Consider the following 21,766-nt stretch of genomic DNA (forward strand, 5'->3'; position numbering starts at 1 on the left):
AGAACTTGCTACTGGTCTATTCAGGGATTCGACCTCTTCCTGGTTTAGTCTTGGGAGGGTGTGTGTCCAGAAGTTTATCAATTTCTTCTAGATTTTCTGGTTTATTTGCGTAGAGGTGTTTATAATATTCTCTGATGGTAGTTTGTTTTTCTGTGAGATCAGTGGTGATATCCCTTTATCATTTTTTGTTGTGTCTGATTCTTCTCTCTTTTCTCCCTTTTCATAAAACATTTCATGGATTCATTGACTTTTTGAAGGGTTTTTGGTGTCTGTATCTCCTTCAGTTTTGCTCTGATTTTAGTTATTTCTTGTCTTCTGCTAGCTTTTGAATTTGTTTGCTCTTGCTTCTCTAGTTTTTCCAATTGTGATGTTAAGGTGTCAGTTTTAGATCTTTTCCTTTTTCTGATGTTGGCATCCAGTGGTATAAATTTTCCTCTAAACACTGCTTTAGCTGTGTCCCAGAGATTCTGGTACATTGTGTCTTTGTTCTCATTGGTTTCAAAGAACTTCTTTATTTCTGCCTTAATTTTGTTATTTACCCAGTAGTCATTCAGGAGCAGGCTGTTCAGCTTCCATGTAGTTGTGCAGTTTTGAGTGAGTTTCTTAATCCTGAGTTCTAATTTGATTGCACTGTGGTCTGAGAGACTGTTTTTTATGATTTCTCTTCTTTTGTGTTTGCTGAGGAGTGTTTTACTCCCAATTATGTGGCCAATTTTAGAATAAGTGTAATGTGGTTCTGAGAAGAATGCATATTCTGCTGATTTGGGGTGGAGAGTTCTGTAGATGTCTATTAGGTCTGTTTTGTCCAGAGCTGAGTTCAAGTTCTGAATATCCTTATTAATTTTCTGTCTCACTTATCTGTCTAATATTGACAGTGGGGTGTTAAAGTCTCCCACTATTATTGTGTGAGAGTCTGAGTCTCTTTGTAGGTCTCTTAAGAACTTGCTTTATGAAACTGGGTGCACTTGTATTGGGTGCATATATATTTAGGATAGTTAGCTCTTGTTGCACTGATCTCTTTACCATTATGTAATTCCCTTCTTTGTCTTTTTTGATCTTTGTTGGTTAAAAGTCATAATTTATCAGAGAATAGGATTGCTACTGCTGCTTTTTTTTTTTTTTTTTGCTTTCCATTTGCTTGGTAAATATTCCTCCATCTCTTTATTTTGAGCCTATGTGTGTCTTTGCACATGAGATGGGTCTCCTGAATACAGCACACTGATGGGTCTTGACTCTTTATCCATAATTTGTCAGTATGTGTGTTTTAATTGGAACATTTAGCCCATTTATATTTAACATTAATATTGTTATGTGTGAATTCGATCATGTCATTATGATGCTAGCTGGTTATTTTGCCTGTTGGTTGATGCAGTTTCTTCATAATGTCAATAGTCTTTACAATACTGCAAAAACACTACTGATTTTTATGTTGATTTATATCCTGAATTAGTTCATTAGTTTTAACAGTTTTTGGTGCAGTATTTAGGGTTTCTATATATAAGAATAGGTAATCAGCATACAAAGACCACTTCCTCCCTCCATCCCTCCCTCCCTTTCTCTCTTTCTTTTTCTTTTTCTTTCTTTCTCTCTCTTTCTCTCTCTCTTTCTTTCTCTCTCTCTCTCTCTCTCGTTCATTCTGATTTGTATGCTTTTAATTTCTTTCTCTTGCCTAATTGCCGTGGCTATAACTTCCAGTACTAGGTTGAATAGAAGTGGTGAGAGTGGGCATCTTTGCTTTGTTTCTGATCTGAGAGGGAAAACTTTCAAGTTGATGATCTCAGCTGTGGGGTTGTCATACATGGTCTTTATTGTGTTGTCATACATGGTCTTTATTGTGTTGTCATACATTCCTTATAACCAATTTGTTGAGACATTTCTTATGAAGAAATATTGAATGTTTTTCAAATTCTTTTCCAATCTCAAAGTACCAGAATTCTTTGTGAGGTGTTTTTTTTTTTTTTTTTCTTTTTTCTTTTTGGCAGGGTCTTGCTCTGTCACCCAGACTACAGTGCAGTGGTGTGATCATGGCTCACTGCAGACTTGACCTTCTGGTCTCAGGGAATCCTTCCTCAGCCCCCTCAGTAGCTGGAACTATGAGCATGCACTACCATACTTGGCTACTTTTTAAATTTCTGTAGGATAGGGGTCTGACTACATAGTCCAAGCTGGTCTTCTACTTCTGGGCTGAAGCAATTCTCCTGCCTTGGCCTCCCAAAGTGCTGGGATTAGAGGTATGAGCCACCATGCCTGGTCCTTTCATGAGTTTTTATGCTTGCAATTCAGACTGATAAGTGAATGACAGTGAGAATTCAATTCTCCAATGCCTACTCTCATAATCTAAAGAAAGCAATGCAGAAATGGTTTCCTGAAAGGAAGAATCTTTGTTTTTAGTTTTTTAAAGATTAGGTTTACTGGATGTCAGAAAAATATGTTTACATTAAGGCAACATTGAGTTTTGATGATGGTGTGTAAGTTCTTAGCTGTCAAGCCTCTTAAACAGTGATCATTAATCCTCTTAGACTTTGGGGTTGTTGTGTGAGGCCTAGGAGGAGCACGCTAGCAGTGGCCAGTCTTCTTTAATCAAGAACAGCCACATTATACATTCCATGTTATGTGTGCTGTGATGTGAAAATATTTGGAAAACTCTCTATTCCCCCACTGCTGCCAGACTTATGGTCTTTCTTTGTTCCCAGGTGGCTGATTTAGGTTCCAAGCAGAATGGAATTGGGTGCCCTGGAAGCCTGAGGCAGATTTGGTACTATGGAGGGTGCACTTGCTGATATGAAGTTTTATTTTATACAAATCCTGGAGAAGCTAAGTGAGGCCATGTCAATGTTGCCAGAAGACATGAGAATCATGCCAGATCTCTGTGGCTTAACATGGAACATAGTGGTAAGTGCAGCTATATTTGTGTTTCTTAACAGTTGAAAGCCAGGTTTATATAAATAGGAAGAAAGAGTTTGCCATAGAATTTATGCTTTAGTTGGAGAAAAATGTAAAGTTTTTGATAAATTAGGCTGATTAAAAAATAATGTGAACACTTAAATTACCTTTAATGGAGTGCAGCCTTGAGAAGAAGGTATCAAGTGGTCCAAGTCTATAGCAAATTTGAGTTTAAAATAGATACTTTCAGAAAAGAATCAAAAGGAAGAAAGTCTTAATGTTTACATTGGGTTAAGGTGATGGCTAGCCTTAGAACTGGAGTTCAGTCAGTAGAAGATGTGTTCAGGTCCTTTTAATTCCGAAAAGTGGATGCAAAATAACCAAAAAAATATGTCAGAAGAGTAAAAAAAGCCAGCAAGTTCAGATAGCAACAAAATATGGCTAAAATGAGCATTGCAATGTCCAGGAAAGCAAAAACTACATGCAAAAAAGCTCAAGAATGGGATGACCAACTGAGCAAACAGTGAACTGAAAAGATATGTAAATTATTGTAACAAGTGCTAAATTATAAGTAAGGTCAGAGCAAATATTGAAACACTTGATGAATAATTTCTACTGCACTTCGAGAAGTTAAATTGATGTCAGGGACTTAGAATTGGAGAGAATGAAGCAATCAGAAAATGAGTACCAGTCAATAATCAGTCAAAAGGGGCTTTGAGGAAATTGATTTATGCTTCTGTAAAGACTTTTGATGGAGGAAGAAGCTAAATATAAATTAAATTATTTGAAGAACACAAATTATTAAAGTCTTTGTTTTTAACTGATATACATAATTGTTTAAGATGATATAAAAATTTTCCAAGTTCGTTTACAATTTCAAGAGTTTGTATTGTTTAGAAGTCTGTAAAGGATGTGAGAGAAACTGGGTAATTCTTCTTCATGTATTTTTATTTTCCTTTTTATGTAAACAACATAAATTTATTGCTTACAGTTCTGGAGGCTGGGAAGTTCAAGATCAAGGTACTAGCAAATTTCATTACCTGGCAAGCATTTGTTTGTTATGTATGGTGCCTTCCATGTGTCCTCACATGGTGTAAAGGGCAAAACAGGCTCCCTTTCCTCAAGCCTCTTGTCATTAAAGCCTGTAAAAATTACAGCAAAAGTATTCAGAATGGGTTAAGCAATTTGACCGTCAGGAAATTCAATTGAAAAGTGAGGTTCAAAACCTTCCTCAGAAAGTTAAAGTTCTAAATTGTATTGAGAAAATACAATAAAGATTCACAGAATATTTATATTAGAATGAATTAATTAAATACAGAACATTTTAAAGGCAACTAAAAAAATCAGCCATGCACATTAAGTAACAGATACCTACAGAAAATGTCTGTCTTTGTCTTGCATTTTAAAATTGATATATAATAGTTATACATAGGCCAAAATTCTTTTTTTTTTAATTATACTTTAAGTTTTAGGGTACATGTGCACAACGTGCAGGTCTGTTACATATGTATACATGTGCCATGTTGGTGTGCTGCACCCAGTAACTCGTCATTTAACATTAGGTATATCTCCTAATGCTATCCCTCCCCCCTCCCCCCACCCCACAACAGGCCCTGGCGTGTGATGTTCCCCTTCCTGTGGCCATGTGTTCTCATTGTTCAGTTCCCACCTATGAGTGAGAACATCCGGTGTTTGGTTTTTTGCCCTTGTGATAGTTTGCTGAGAATGATGGTTTCCAGCTTCATCCATGTCCCTACAAAGGACATGAACTCATCATCTTTTATGGCTGCATAGTATTCCATGGTGTATATGTGCCACATTTTCTTTATCAGTCTATCATTTTTGGACATGTGGGTTGGTTCCAACTCTTTGCTATTGTGAATAGTGCTGCAGTAAACATACGTGTGCATGTGTCTTTGCAGCAGCATGATTTATAATCCTTTGGGTATATACCCAGTAATGGGATGGCTGGGTCAAATGGTATTTCTAGTTCTAGATCCCTGAGGAATCGCCACACTGACTTCCACAATGGTTGAACTAGTTTACAGTCCCACCAACAGTGTAAAAGTGTTCCTATTTCTCCACATCCTCTCCAGCACCTGTTGTTTCTTGACTTTTTAATGATCGCCATTCTCACTGGTGTGAAATGGTATCTCATTGTGCTTTTGATTTGCATTTCTTTGATGGCCAGTGATGATGAGCATTTTCTCATGTGTCTTTTGGCTGCATAAATGTCTTCATTTGAGAAGTGTCTGTTCATATCCTTTGCCCACTTTTTGATGGGTTTTTTTTTTCTTGTAAATTTGTTTGAGTTCATTGCAGATTCTGAATATTAGCCCTTTGTCAGATGAGTAGATTGCAAAAATTTTCTCCCATTCTGTAGGTTGCCTGTTCACTCTGATGGTAGTTTCTTTTGCTGTGCAGAAGCTCTTTAGTTTAATTAGATCCCATTTGTCAATTTTGGCTTTTGTTGCCATTGCTTTTGGTGTTTTAGACATGAAGTCCTTGCCCATGCCTATGTCCTGAATGGTATTGCCTAGGTTTTCTTCTAGGGTTTTTATGGTTTTAGGTCTAACATTTAACTCTTTAATCCATCTTGAATGAATTTTTATATAAGGTGTAAGGAAGGGATCCAGTTTCAGCTTTCTACATATGGCTAGCCAGTTTTCCCAGCACCATTTGTTAAATAGGGAATCCTTTCCCCATTTCTTGTTTTTGTCAGGTTTGTCAAAGATTAGGTAGTTGTAGATATGCGGCATTATTTCTGAGGGCTCTGTTCTGTTCCATTGTTCTATATCTCTGTTTTGGTACCAGTACCATGCTGTTTTGGTTACTGTAGCCTTGTAGTATAGTTTGAAGTCAAGTAGCATGATACCTCCAGCTTTGTTCTTTTGGCTTAGGATTGACTTGGCAATGTGGGCTCTTTTTTGGTTCCATATGAACTTTAAAGTAGTTTTTTCCAATTCTCTGAAGAAAGTCATTGGTAGCTTGATGGGGATGGCACTGAATCTATAAATTACCTTGGGCAATATGGCCATTTTCACGATATTGATTCTTCCTACCCATGAGCATGGAATGTTCTTCCATTTGATTGCATCCTCTTTTATTTCATTGAGCAGTGGTCTGTAGTTCTCCTTGAAGAGGTCCTTCACATCCCTTGTAAGTTAGATTCCTAGGTATTTGATTCTCTTTGAAGCAATTGTGAATGGGAGTTCACTCATGATTTGGCTCTCTGTTTGTCTGTGATTGGTATATAAGAATGCTTGTGATTTTTGCACATTGATTTTGTATCCTGAGACTTTGCTGAAGTTGCTTATCAGCTTAAGGAGATTTTGGGCTGAGACGATGGGGTTTTCTAGATATACAATCATGTCATCTGCAAACAGGGACACTTTGACTTCCTATTTTTCGAATTGAATACCCTTTCTTTCTCCTGCCTGATTGCCCTGGCCAGAACTTCCAACACTATGTTGAATAGGAGTGGTGAGAGAGGGCATCCTTGTCTTGTGTACATAGGCCAAAATTCTTTTTTTTTTAATTATTATTATACTTTAGGTTTTAGGGTACATGTGCACAATGTGCAGGTTTGTTACATGTGTATCCATGTGCCATGTTGATTTCCTGCACCCATTGACTCGTCATTTAGCATTAGGTATATCTCCTAATGCTGTCCCTCCCCCCTCCCCCCACCCCACAACAGTCCCCGGAGTGTGATGCTCCCCTTCCTGTGTCCATGAGTTCTCATTGTTCAGTTCCCACCTATGAGTGAGAACATACAGTGTTTGATTTTTTGTCCTTGCGATAGTTTACTGAGAATGATGTTTTCCAGTTTCATCCATGTCCCTGCAAAGGACATGAACTCATCATTTTTTATGGCTGCATAGTATTCCATGGTGTATATGTGCCACATTTTCTTAATCCAGTCTATTGTTGTTGGACATTTGGGTTGGTTCCGACTCTTTGCTATTGTGAATAGTGCCACAATAAACATACGTGTGCATGTGTCTTTATAGCAGCATGATTTATAGTCCTTTGGGTATATACCCAGTAATGGGATGGCTGGGTCAAATGATATTTCTAGTTCTAGATCCCTGAGGAATTGCCACACTGACTTCCACAATGGTTGAACTAATTTACAGTCCCACCAACAGTGTAAAAGTGTTCCTATTTCTCCACATCCTCTCCAGCACCTGTTGTTTCCTGATTTTTTAATGATGGCCATTCTAACTGGTGTGAGATGGTATCTCACTGTGGTTTTGATTTGCATTTCTCTGATGCATAGGCCAAAATTCTTAAAGAAAAATTGGAAAAAATTACTTGTTCCTATCAAAGACTCGCTATTTCCCATATTTAAAAAGCTTATAGTTATTGACTTATAGTTCAGTCAAACCTCAGTGAGGTTCATTGAGTTAAGAAAATCCATATGAAAGACCAGAGATCAGCTAATTTTCCCCACAAGAGCCAGATAGAAAATAATTTAGGTTTTGCAGGCCAAGAAGCAAAATTTAAATATTATGAAAGTACTTAGGCAACAAGACAGAAAAATTCCCACATGATGTTCTATTGGCTAAAATAAAAAAAAAAACCCTGACAATAGTAAATGCTAGAAAAAAATGCAGAGCGAGGGGAACTCTTATTTATTACTGATGGGAATGCAAAATGTTAAAATCACTTTGAAGAAACACTTGGCAGTTTCTTATAAAGCTTAAAATAAACTCACCATATGATCCAACCACCATCATTCTTCTTAGAACTAGAAAAAACAATCCTAAAATTAATGTGGAACCAAAAAACAGCCCACATAGCTAAAGCAAGACTAAGCAAAAAGAACAAATCTGGAGGCATCACATTACCTGATTTGAAACTATACTATAAGGCCATAGTCACCAAAACAGCATGGTATGGGTATAAAAGTAGGCACAAAGACCAATGGAACAGAATAGAGAACCAAGAAATAAAACCAAATACTTATAGCCAACTGATCTTTGACAAAGCAAACAGAAACATAAAGTGGGTAGAGGACACGCTATTCAGCAGATGTTGCTGGGATAATTGGCAAGCCATATGTAGGATAACGAACAGGGATCCTCATCTCTCACCTTATACAAAAATCAACTCAAGATGGATCAAAGCTGGATGCGGTGTCTCAAGCCTGTAATCCCAGCACTTTGGGAGGCCGAGGAGGGTGGATCACGAGGTCAGGAGATCGAGACCATTCTGGCTAACACGGTGAAACCCCATCTCTACTAAAAATACAAAAAATTAGCTGGGCATGGCAGCAGGCGCCTGTAGTCTCCTCGGGAGGCTGAGGCAGGAGAATGGCGTGAGCCCAGGCAGCAGAGCTTGCAGTGAGCTGAGATTAAGCCACTGCACTCTAGCCGAGGGGACAGAGCAACACTCTAAAAAAAAAAAAAAAAGATCAAAGACTTAAATCTAAGACCTGAAACTATAAAAATCATAGAACATAACATTGAAAAAAACCTTCTAGACATTGGCTTAGGCAAATATTTCTGACCAAGAACCCAAAAGCAAATGCAACAAAATCCAAGATAAATAGGTGGGGTTTAATGAAACTAAAGAACCCTTTGCACAGCAAAAGGAACAGTCAGTGGAGTAGATTACTCACAAAGTGGGAGAAAATTTTTCACAACCTATACATCTGACAAAGGACTAATAATCCAGTATTTACAAGGAACTCAGACAAATTAGCAAGAAAAAAATCAAAACAATCCCATCAATAAGTGGGCTAAGGACATGAATAGACAATTCTCAAAAGAAGATATACAAATGGCCAGCAAACATATGAATAAATGCTCAACATCACTAATGATCAGAGAAATGCAAATCAAAACTGCCGTTGAGATACCAACCTTACTCCTGCAAGAATGACCGCTATAAAAAAATTTTTAAAAATAGATATTGGCATAGATGTGGTGAAAGGGAACACTTCTACACTGCTTTTGGGAACGTAAACTAGTACAACCACTATGGAAAACAGTGTGGAGATTCCTTAAAGAACTAAAAGTGGAACTACCATTTGATCCAGCAGTCCCCTTACTGGGTATCTACTCAGAGGAAAAGAAGTCATTATACAAAAAATATACTTGCACATGCATGTTTATAGCAGTGCAATTTGCAATTGCAAAAATGTGGAACCAACCCAAATGCCCATCAGTCAACGAATAGCTAAACTGTGGTGTGTGTGTGTGTGTGTGTGTGTGTGTGTGTGTGTGTGTGTATATATGTATATATATATACACACACACACACACAATGGAATACTACTCAGCCATGAAAAGGAATGAATTAATAGCATTCACAACAACCTAGATGGGATTGGAGACTATTATTCTAAATGAAGTAACTCAGAAATGGAAAACCAAATATTGTATGTTCTTGCTCATAAGAGGGAGCTAAGCAATGAGGATGCAAAGGCATAAGAATGATACAATGGACTTTGGGGACTGGGTGGGGGAAAGGGTAGGAAGGGAGGGAGGGATAAAAGACTACAAATTGGGTTCAGTGTATACTGCTCAGGTGATGGGTGCACCAAAATCTCACAAATCACCACTAAACTTATGTAACCAAATACCACCTGTTACCTAAAAACCTATGGAGATAAAAAATTTAAAAAAAAATCAGCTACAAACCTGTTTTGCTACACTCATTGTTTAGTATATGACACATTTTTGCATGATTCTGTTATATAGGTTTTAATAGTAGGTAATTAGGACAGTGGGTAATAGTTATCATTCATTCACTTATTTAAAAAATACTTATTTAGAGCCCATTCTCTCAATACAGGTCAGTACTATGAAGGAGAGGTACACAGTGAAATCAGGCCTAGTCCTTACAGACATGTGGGTATGCCAGGGAGTCAACTTTCCTCCAAAAGAGTGATGTTTCCTTGTCTCCAACAAGGGCAAAACTATAATATCCTTCCCTTCAAGTCTACAAAGGAAATTTTATTGCAATGCATAGAGCATAAATTGAAGAGTGAATCAATTTATTATAATTAATTATTGATTACAATAAATGTATTTCTGTATCAGCGGTTTGCACATTGTGTGTTAACAGATTTTGTTCTTGTCATTCGGAAGAGCACAGTGGAAATACATGAGGGATGGGCAGATGTGTGAAGGCCTCGAATGTATGTAGTTGTTAGAGAAACAAATGTTTTTCTGAAACACAAGTTGAAAGACGGGAGCAGAGGAAGTATAAGAAAAATTATGGATTTATAATGAGGAGAGTTGATGTTATGGATAAAGTCAACAGAACACAGCCTTCTTACATCATTATCAAACTTTCTACTTTGTCACGTCTATCTCAAAATTGACGGTCTGATAGCTAGTTTATTTTATATTTGTCCCCAGGTTGTGCTCTACCTTCTTTTTCCATTTTCCTTCTGCTGAATATTCTGATTTTAAATGATGAGACGATTTAGTCCTTCGGTTACCTACCAAATACATCTAATTTTCTCATTCTACATAGGTTGTCTTCCCATTGAAGGGTGAGTGGCTGTCAATATTAGGAGACAGCATAGAAATTTCTGAAGATTTTAACTTCTCCATCTGATAACCTAGAAATAATTACTTCAGTCAAATACCTCAAAAGGAAGAAATCCCATTAAGATCGATAGGAAAGAGGCAGATATTATTTTTGAATTAATTTATTTGTAAAGGATCAGTGAATTTGTTGTTGAGAGGGTCCGTTATAGAATATGAGGTATTAACCCATTTGATCTTGCTGCAAATGAATCGATAAAAAGAGTTAATTTGCAAATAAAAGATTAGCCTTTAAATCACATTCATAATAACAAGGTAAACTGCAGTCTATATTACTCATATATATTTTTCAAAGTAACACATAAAATGATAGGACTTGATTTTTGCTCTGAGTAAATGAGTCAGTCTATTAACATTTATTTATTGCCCACTTTTTAGATGCCTATGGATATTTCTAGATAAATGCAAAGGAATATAAGGACATGGTTCTCACTACCATGCAAATTGCAGACAATCTGAGGATTAGGATTCACACTTGAAACAATATCCAACAAACCATATTGGTGTGGTACAAAAGCATATATGTAGACAGGGTGGGTGGTAAAGAATGCTAACAATTTTGGAGGAGGTTAAATCAACATGTAATTTTAGAACAGGAGATCTTCTGACCTGTATATGAAGAATGTAGAGTATAAAAATAATTACTTTTGTTCTCTTCCTGGTGATACGAAAAGACAAGAAGCCTCCTCATTGCCCCTTTTATGTCCCTGTTGCTCAAAGTGTAGATAAAAGGGTTAAACATAGGAGTCACCAAACTGTAGAACAAGGACATGAATTTGTTTTTCTCCTGGGAGTTGGCAGAGGGCTGTACATACATGCTAATTACAGGCCCATAGAGGAGAGATACAGTATCATGAGAACCACATGTGTTGAAGACCTCCTTCTTTCCCCGAGTACTGAATCCTCAGCACAGTAGCCACAATGAATCCACAGTAAACAAAGATAATTGATTAGAGAACGAGGGACTAAAATATCCTCACAATGGAGAGCATAGATACATTGAATGTGGTGTCAACACACGATATCTTGATCATCGCTGAGGCCTCACACAGAAAGTCGTCCACCTTGTTACCGCCTAGTGGCAGCTGGACGGCAAGGGATGACTGAAGTAGAGTTGGCCAAACTGCTTAGCCATGCCATGGCCACTAGGAGGACACAGAGTTGCTGATGCATGATAGCTGGGTACCTCAAGTGTTTGCAGATGGCAATGTAAGGATCCAAAGACATCACAGCTAAAATGATGCATTTGGTGCTCCCCTAAAATATCCCCTGGGTACCACAGTAATTGAGATGTTGCCCGCCAGTATGCAGAGATAAGCAACAAGCCCCATTCTGAAGAGAAACATTTCTGGCTAGGGATGGTCAAGGAAACCCCAGAGAATGAAGATCTTTGGAGCAATTACATTGCCCAGATTCCTGTCATTGCTCTTGTCGGTGGATTTGAGGGAAAGGAAAGGCTTACTTTAGTATTGAATTTTTCTGATAGTCAAGCTAAATAGATCATTTCTACTCATATACAACAGTTACCTAAATCAGTGTTGATATTTTTTAGTGGTACTCTCTTTTCTTGCAAAAAAGAAACATTAATCTTTTTCTTCCATCAGAATTCAGTGTTAATTGGGGATAAAGATTGAATGTTCTTTCTATATTCAGTGGCTTTATGTCATATCAGAGGTCTTTAATAGTTATTTATTTATTTGATTGAAAGGATCCCAAATCTTTTGATTTATTGTTTATTTATTTATGCTTTAACTTTTAATTAAAATGCTTAGGATACAGATTGACTTTCTTTTGTAAATGACTGTTTTACTTTTTCTGAAATAGGACATACATGCACTCTGATACAACAGAATGAAACATCTTAATTCATGAGAATGTCTGTACAAGGCGCTGATCCTGTGTTTAGAGCTGAGCTCCTCACAGCAGCTGCCCTACGTAGAACGCACAGTTTTCTAGCTTGCAACAAAGTTACTAGGGACAAATAGCGAGAAAAAATCCAAAACTAAAAGTAAGAAAACCAACATGGAAGCAATCATACTTCTCATGTCTCTGATAAGGGAAGTATGGGGAACCTTTAACCAAAGGAAAATAAAAAAAAAAAATGCAAGTTAACTACCTAGTTCATTCACTGTTAGCTAGATTTATTCAATTAAGGCTTTAACCCCTTTCCAAACAATTTTATCTTAATCCAGCTATGCTTGCTAATAAATGAAATGCATGCACTTCCCAGAAATATACTTCACTGAGCCTCTGCATTCAGTACCTGGCAGTGAAAAAGTGTGTTTCCCCAACAAGTCAGTACTGAAGACTGAGAACTCCAACTAAATAACTATACTGTCTCCCCAGTAATATGTTATCCACATTTTCCCTGCCCTTACATTAGAATAAAGATATCCTCCTAACTTTTCATCTCCTATCTCCTGTCTTTTCCTAGGAGATCTTATCTTTTGATCTTTTACTACAAGGGTAGAATTTAGGTTAAGATCATAAAAATCCAATTTCACATGTGACACTAAGAAAATGGAATGCTGTAAAATCAATCCTCATCACCGTGGTAGGGATGCTGTTGCTTTTATCCTGAGTCTTTACTGCCAATAAGTGATGCTGCTTCCAAAGGAACAGCTCTACAGAAAGTTTTTGAGTTACTGTTTCCCCCCAGCTTATTTCTACATGGGGAAAGGCAATTTCATATTTAAAAACTCCACACAAACACACCTGGAAAAGCTACAGATGTTAACCTTTACTTTAAACACAGCAATGTAGATATCTAAGGAGATAAGACATAAGACAAAGAGCTCAGGAAAAATCCAATAGAGACCAAATTCTGCAAATGGAAATTTTAAAGCCCAGTGAGTAAATTTTTCCTGCATTCAGACAACTGCTATAATACATTTAAGTCCTCAACTCACAGAATTAAGAGCCCTTAAGCTGTTAACTTTGTCCTGTCTTCCTATTCAGAAAAATTTTCCTCTAGAATCTGTGCAAAAGTAACTGACACACCTGCAGTATGTGACAACATAAGAGATGTTCTCAATTCTTTCATGAGGTGAAAGTTACTTTTTATAACTGAAAATGAAAAAGGAAGGTGCTATAGAGGGAAATAAAATTTCACCAAAGTATAAAAGTAAAGACTGGCTGAAGCCTATAACTTTATAAATAAGAATAATAACAATAACTTACACTACAATTAACTGCTCAATAGTGAATGATCTGCTACACATTCCTTGAGAAGGAATGAACCTAGCTTACCACAGTGGAAACCTGCCACAACTACAAGGCCAGGATTCTGCCCCTTTTCTGGTTCTCTGTTCACAAGGTAATGCCACCTTCTCCAAGGCAGTTAGACAGGTAGGTGAGCTCAGGGGAGCTTCTCTCATCAACCTGCTAACTCAGCAGGAGTGAGTTTACCCAAATGAGCTCTGGCCTCCGATTTGTATCTGTTCATAATTTTACGAAGTATCTAAATGTCATTCATTAGTTAAAAAAAGAATAGAAAACTCTAAGTAAATTTTGAACTCAAAAAGTTAGAAGGGGTATCACTTGTATTAACAACACTTTCTTTAAAAATAGAATCACTTTCTTTTGAAATCAGCCAGAGTGGTGAGATGTGTTTTTCTTTTCAGGTGCCCCATGATGGCACACAGCTTTACTCAGCAAGCCCTGCCAGCTTCCAAACCCCAGGATACTGACCTGCACCAGCATGTGGGGCAGGCAGCATTACCTCCCCAACTGTGTGGAGAAGAGAACATTTCACCACTGGGTGATGAGAGAGTTGACAGAGAATCTTGGCTTCTCAATGCCAGACATGATTGGAGACCTTTCATTGTTCTATTAGAAAAGTCCATGAAGAAGCTGTGAATAGGATCAGTCCAGAGAAGAAAAACTCTTATTTTCACTGTCCAAACATCAGTCAATATATTGAGAGAGCCAGCAGAATCCCTCGCCCTAGCCTTGCCTCTTGAGCACACTGCACATGAACACTTCCGTGGGGTGAGCGTTCAGCTCCTAAAGGGCCATGTTCCTCTTTCCTGTGGTCTGTCCAGAAAGCCCAAATATCTCAGAGTTTTTCTCACTGATTGCATTGTTCTGTCTATTTTGTTACCCAAGATAAGGATTGGCACATTGAATATTGTTTCATCAGTCATTAAAGCATTAAGCTCTACTTTAGATTCCATGAGGCCAGAATGATCTGCAGAATCCACCAGAAAAACAATCTCATTAATTGCTGGGAGATAATTTTTTCAAACCAGACATGCTTGCCTGTGTCCGCCAAGATCAAAAGTTGTAAAAGTCATTCCAGCAATTATTAGCTTTTCTGATGTCATATGTAGTGTTGGAACATGTTGACCCAATCTGTCATCTTTGAGCATGTGAAAAAGAGTGGTTTTGCCTGCGTTGTCCAAACCCAAAAATACAAGTTTTCCACATTTCTTGTAGAGTCCTAGGAACTGGAGCACACTGCTGAAGCCATTGTAGATCCACTCAAAGATGAAAGACATTATTCATGCTTACCATGGCCTGAAGGGCTCCTTCGGCAATGGTGGGTGGCCCAGGCCCTCCCTCAGAGCACACCCCAAATATTTCCAGATATGAAAACCTACTTTTTAGAGGTAAGGAAGATACTTTTAAAAAAATTTATTTAAGTTCTCGGATACATGTGCGGGATGTGTAGGTTTGTTACATAAGTAAACGTGTGCCATGGTGGTTTGCTGCACCTATCAACCCATCACCTATATATTAAGCTCAGCATGCATTAGCTGTTTCCTGATGTTCTCCCTCCCCGCTCCACCCCCAGCCAGGCCCCACTGTGTGTTATTCTCCCCGTGTCCATGTTTTCTCATTGCTCAGCTCATCACTCCATGAGTGAAAACATGCAGGGTTTGGTTTTCTGCATAATGGTTCCTGCATAACGGCTTCCAGCTCCATCCATGTCCCTGCAAAGGACACGATCTTGTTCTAAAGGTACTTAAAAAAAAGTACTTTATAGGGTTGCCACTCACTCTATAAAGCTGTGAAACTTTGTTCCCCGTACAGATAATACAGTTGAAATGTCTTGGTAAGGGCCATTATAGCAATTCCTTAGTGGGTATGCTTCCCTCTAACTTCCTTGCCGTAATAAAATGAAACGACAAATTTTGGAACCTGTTATTTATAATGGACTCAGGATTAAGAGATGCCAAGGAAACTGAATCTGCCTCAACAATTTTATAAAAATTTCCTTGGATCACAAGGGGGAAATTAAGATTATTATTTTAGGTGCCAAGATCCAATTTTCTTTTATTTATATTTATATTTTATTTATATTTATTTTTTCTCCAGATATTATTTCTTTAGATTTCTGCTACAATAGAGCCATCATAATCCTAGTTCTATATACAGACAAAAGAAGTCTTCAATAATTTCTTCCACAATAGCCCAACACAGTATAGACTTTTTACTTTCCATTGACTACATTGAAGTTCATTTTATTTAAACCATAAAAACATTGTGTCAAGAAGATATTAACATACATTAATGTTATTTAAACATGATTAAAAATCATGGAATCTAGAATTTTGAAAATATGGGTCCTGAAAACTTTTGGCCATGGGCTTGTTTTTAAAGTAATTGCTTTTTTCACCCGTGCTTCACAATTAGCAGCAGATATCTAACAATCTGGAATCCTTCTAGCCAAGTTCACACCGATCATCTCAGGCTTGTTCTTCGTTCCCACTTTTGTTTTCATCATTTGCTGCATTCTGTAACTATATTCAGCTTCTGGTCCTTTATTTTGTAAAACAATATTTAATTGACAATAAAGATTGCATATATTCAAGGTGTACAGCGTGATGATTTGATATACATATACCCTTTGCTTTTATTTCTTTTCTGTCTAAATCCACTCCCACCCAATTAATTATTGAAGCTAATAAATACATTTGACTTATTCTCTGTAACCCTCAGCTTTATGTAGGGATACAGTATATATATTTACCTGTTAATAGCTTTAATTTTAAAACATTATACTTTTTGATTGTATTAGTTTCCTTGTGTCATCATACCTGGTGTGGAAATGAAAAGTGAATAATAAATTCTCACTACACAGTTAATCTGGTTAATGAATCAAATGGAAATAGAGAAGCACAACTAAAAAAGAAAAGCAATAAATGAAGAGGGGTATTTACATTATTATTCATTATTTTACATTAGATAATTTGTGCATATATTAAACAACCCTGGAGTATGAAGTAACCATCTTGAGATCTAATACTGCTCCTCAGGACCACTTTTCAGTGGTCACTATTGGGAAGGGAATGGGTATGTTTTGTAAATGGTTGAGAAATTAAAAACAAATATTTAGCAATCAGAATTTTAAACCCTGATACATTGTATTATTATCAACCAAATATTCTGTGCCTTCTCTGTGGGATAGTTGAGAGACACACTCTATTGTTGGAAAATTATATCTTTGTTATCTGCTCCATCACTACATTATAATTGCTGTAGAGCATGATATCTACCTTTTCTATTTTGTAATTTTTTTTTTTTTTTTTTTTTGCCAACTAACCAGTTTCCTCTCTGCCATTGCATGCTGTATGTGGTAGAATCATTTGCTTTTTAGTTTACACTTCACCAGATAACTGGAGCATGTATACCCAGAACTGAGACAGGAGTATGTGTCATTCAGAGACCCTCTGTTCTATAACTTGATGAGGCTTCAGGGCTATGTCTTTTGGGCCTGTCTTTTTTGTGTCGTAAATATATATGAATGAGAATGTGTAGGAATCCTTATGAAGCTAAAGGGATGGACTGTGGATGAGACTATTAGATGTTCTACTATAACTGTCTTTCCTTCTAAGCATTGATAGAAATTTTATCTAGGTATGTGGTGGTTCCGAAAAAAAAGATGACTTTCCAGCCTTCCATGAAGCCAGGCTTCAGCAAGCGCCTGAGGTTTGGCCAATGGGCCATACATGGAAGTATATAATGTGGCAGCATTATGAAACCTTCCATTAGCAATTGTTGGCATGTTCACTTTGCCATTCCTTTTTGGTGTCTTCCTCTTTGCAGCAAAGTTTTTGGCTTGGACAATACAATGAGAGTCACTATCTCATGAGCCATCAAATGCCTGGATTCCAGAGAGTCATATGCAGCAGAATCAACTTGGCAGCCATGGATCTTTGCCTCTGGATTGATTTTAAGTGAGAGAGAAAGATAAATTTCTGTTTTCTTGAAGGCACTGTTACATTAGGTTTTCCATCACTTATGGTTAGACCTAATTCTACCTAATACACCACCCCTACTACGCAAAAAATATTATATTGAGTAAGAATATAGGGAAGTGGAGAAAACTGAAATTTAAAAATTACCATGATCTCTTAGGCAAAGACGTAAGGAACTTCATCTGCTTTGGGGAAGTCTGAAATTAGGGCTCCATGGAGAGTAAGTAACTGAAATACAAGAAAATATTCTATCTATATTGAGCAATGCATGAATGTAGAGTTAAAAAATGTCTATAATCTATGAATTAAAAACACTAGTAGAGCTTGAAGTGCTTATATTGGTCACATCTGGGACCATTTGAGTACCAAAATAAAGTAACATAGTGGGCTGGGCGCAGTGGCTCACACCTGTAATTCCAGTACTTTGGGAGGCCGAGGCGGGTGGATCACCTGAGGTTAGGAGTTTGAGATCAGCCTGGCCAACATGGTGAAACTCCGTCTCTACTAAAAATACAAAAATTAGCTAGGCATGGTGGCAGGCACCTGTAATCCCAGCTACTCAGGAGGCTAAGGCAGCTGAATCGCTTGAATCTGGGAGGCAGAAGTGGCAGTGGGCTGAGATCTCCCACTACACTCCAGCCCAGGCAACAGAGCAAGGCTCAAGCTGGAAACCATCATTCTCAGCAAACTAACACAAGAACAGAAAACCAAATACCACACGTTCTCACTCATAAGTGGGACTTAAACAATGAGAACACATGGAACAGGGAGAGGAAAATCACACACTGGGGTCTGTCGGGGCTGGAGGGCTGGGGGAGGGATAGCGTTAGGAGAAATACGTAATGTGGATGACGGGTTGATGGGTGCAGCAAACCACCATGGCACACGTATACCTATGTAACCTTCACTTCCTGCACATGTACCGCAGAACTTAAGCTATAATAATAAAAAAGGTAAAATAGTGATATAAAATAGAAACTTATGAGTATATACTGATAAAAGTATAAAAAAGTGAATACATGAAGGAGGAAAAGGGAAAACTTATGGCACATCAATTAATAAATAGGGGATGCTAGGATTGGAGAATTATTAATAGATGTTAAAATTAGTGGATGAAAGTTTAAGACATTTACATAATTATGCTGTCTCCCACAAATTACTTATTAACTTCTCAGGAAAAAAAGCATAATGAGATCTGGGGGACACCATGTTAGTCAAGTGACTAAAGTTAACAGCATCGACTTTAAAACAAACTATCCTTATACACTTTTCTGAAATGTTGCATCATTGGCTCCTGAATGGGTGAAAATATACAGAACATTTTGGAGATAATTAACAAGATCTGAATATGAACTATTGATTACATAATAGTATTATATGACTGTAAAATGTCCCAGTTTTGATGACTGTACTGGCTATGTATGTAAGTTAATGTCCTTAGCAACTACACACTAAAGTGTATGTAGTAATAAAAAGTTTGGAAAAAATTTCATAGATATGAAAACTATATGTATTATATATGTATAAAAGTAAGGCAAATGTAAGTGAATGGTGACTCTGGAAAAGGGTATTTAAAGTTCTGTATTATACTTGCAACTTTAAAAATTATATTAAGAATACATTCTAAATGTAAAATATAGTAAACTACATTAAATAAAAAGATGACAATAAAAAGAACACTTGTGGTTATGATACTTCCTGCCAGATCAAGGCCTTAGTACATGCTGTTTTGTCTACTCTGAAGAATTTACTACTTCACTTACAGATTTGAGCCTAAATGACAGTTCCCTAGAAGAGCTTTCCTTGAACCTTTCCTGGTTTAAACTAATCACCCATCCATTTTATTCAGGAAGCCTTGTCGATTTTACTTTATAGTACTGAGTACAACTTGTAATTACATGTTTAGTATTATTATTTGTTTTCTTTCTCCCACTAGACTACAAAGGTTGTGAGGGGAGAAATTGTCTTATTCACTAATGAATACTCGGCAAATAGCAAAATCTGTATGTATAGTAAGCAGTTGAAAAACATTAGGCAAATATATTATTTTAATATCTGTATATACTATATATATAATATCTTTGCTCTGGATGTGCACTTAGGAAGGCAGAGAAAATTTAAGTGTCTGATTTAGGTGGTATTAATAATGTAGATATGAGTAATACAAAAACATTTTAGAACATTGATGGTGATTTAAATTTTAGAGCTCAACTCACCTTATTTTTGTTATTCAAGTTACTAATGCCCCCCCAAAGTATAAATATTTATAAAATTATTATTATTTTTTATTTTTTATTATTATACTTTAGGTTTTAGGGTACATGTGCACAATATGCAGGTTTGTTACCTATGTATCCATGTGCCGTGTTGTTTTGCTGCACCCATTAACTTGTCATTTAGCATTAGGTATATCTCCTAATGCTGTCCCTCCCCCCACCCCACAACAGTCCCCGGTGTGTGATGTTCCCCTTCCTGTGTCCATGAGTTCTCATTGTTCAATTCCCACCTATGAGTGAGAACATGCGGTGTTTGGTTTTTTGTCCTTGCGATGTTTACTGAGAATGATGTTTTCCAGTTTCATCCATGTCCCTACAAAGGACATGAACTCATCATTTTCTATGGCTGCATAGTATTCCATGGTGTATATGTGCCACATTTTCTTAATCCAGTCTATCGTTGTTGGACATTTGGGTTGGTTCCAACTCTTTGCTATTGTGAATAGTGCCACAATAAACATACGTGTGCATGTGTCTTTATAGCAGCATGATTTATAGTCCTTTGGGTATATACCCAGTAATGGGATGGCTGGGTCAAATGGTATTTCTAGTTCTAGATCCCTGAGGAATCGCCACACTGACTTCCACAATGGTTGACCTAGTTTAGAGTCCCACCAACAGTGTAAAAGTGTTCCTATTTCTCCACATCCTCTCCAGCATCTGTGGTTTCCTGACTTTTTAATGATGGCCATTCTAATTGGTGTGAGATGGTATCTCACTGTGGTTTTGATTTGCATTTCTCTGATGGCCAGTGATGATGAGCATTTTTTCACGTGTCTTTTGGCTGCATAAATGTCTTCTTTTGAGGAGTGTCTGTTCATGTCCTTTGCCCACTTTTTGATGGGGTTGTTTTTTTCTTGTAAATTTGTTTGAGTTCATTGTAGATTCTGGATATTAGCCCTTTGTCAGATGAGTAGGTTGCAAAAATTTTCTCCTATTCTGTAGGTTGCCTGTTCACTCTGATGGTAGTTTCTTTTGCTGCGCAGAAGCTCTTTAGTTGAATTAGATCCCATTTGTCAATTTTGGCTTTTGTTGCCATTGCTTTTGGTGTTTTAGGCATGAAGTCCTTGCCCATGCCTATGTCCTGAATGGTATTGCCTAGGTTTTCTTGTAGGATTTTAATGGTTTTAGGTCTAACATTTAAGTCTTTAATCCATCTTGAATTAATTTTTGTATGAGGTGTTAGGAAGGGATCCAGTTTCTTGACCATATTTTTAAAGAAGCTGATTAAAGCCTTTGTCCAACAAGTTCAACACCTAGACTTGCTACTATTGATTGCATTTCCCCCTCCTTTTATGACTTCTACTTTCTGTGTTTTTCTTTACCTGTATCATAATTTTATGTTGAAAACCAGATATTTCATTTTATTTATTTTTATTTTTTAATTTTTATTTTAAGTTCAAAGGTACATATGCAGGTTTGTTACATAGGTAAACTTATGTCATGTGATTTCTTTTAGAGATTATTTCATCACCCAGTGATGGGTTAAGCCTAGTACTCATTAGTTATTTTTCCTGATCCTCTTCATCTTCCTACCTTCCACCCTCTACCAGGCTACAGTATGTATTATTCTCCTTTATATGTCCATATTTTATCATCATTTAGCTCCCACTTATAAGCGAGAACATGTGGTATTTAATTTTCTGTTTCTGTGTCAGTTTGCTAAGGATAATGGCCTCCAACTCCATCTATGTTCCTGCAAAGAACATGATCTCATCCTTTTATATGGCTGCATAGTATTTCATGGTGTATATGTACCACATTTTCTTTATCCAGTCTATCATTGATGGGCATTTAAGTTGATTCCATGTCTTTGCTATTTTCAATAGTGTCTTTGCTA

The 21,766-nt window shown here is 37.1% G+C and overlaps 1 long non-coding RNA gene and 1 pseudogene across 1 annotated transcript; one reads left to right on the forward strand and one right to left on the reverse strand.

Moving 5' to 3' along the window:
* Window positions 1–2,693: 2,693 nt before the first annotated feature.
* On the forward strand, window positions 2,694–14,518 carry LOC115832376. The gene is made up of 3 exons (XR_004027863.1): window positions 2,694–2,892; window positions 3,875–3,926; window positions 14,072–14,518. It is a non-coding gene; the product is annotated as an uncharacterized LOC115832376 (long non-coding RNA).
* Window positions 14,355–14,980, reverse strand: LOC100582861 (annotated as a pseudogene).
* Between the last annotated feature and the right edge of the window lie 6,786 nt (window positions 14,981–21,766).

The sequence above is a fragment of the Nomascus leucogenys genome, chromosome 22a, assembly GCF_006542625.1.
Source record: "Nomascus leucogenys isolate Asia chromosome 22a, Asia_NLE_v1, whole genome shotgun sequence".
NCBI classification, from domain to species: domain Eukaryota; kingdom Metazoa; phylum Chordata; class Mammalia; order Primates; family Hylobatidae; genus Nomascus; species Nomascus leucogenys.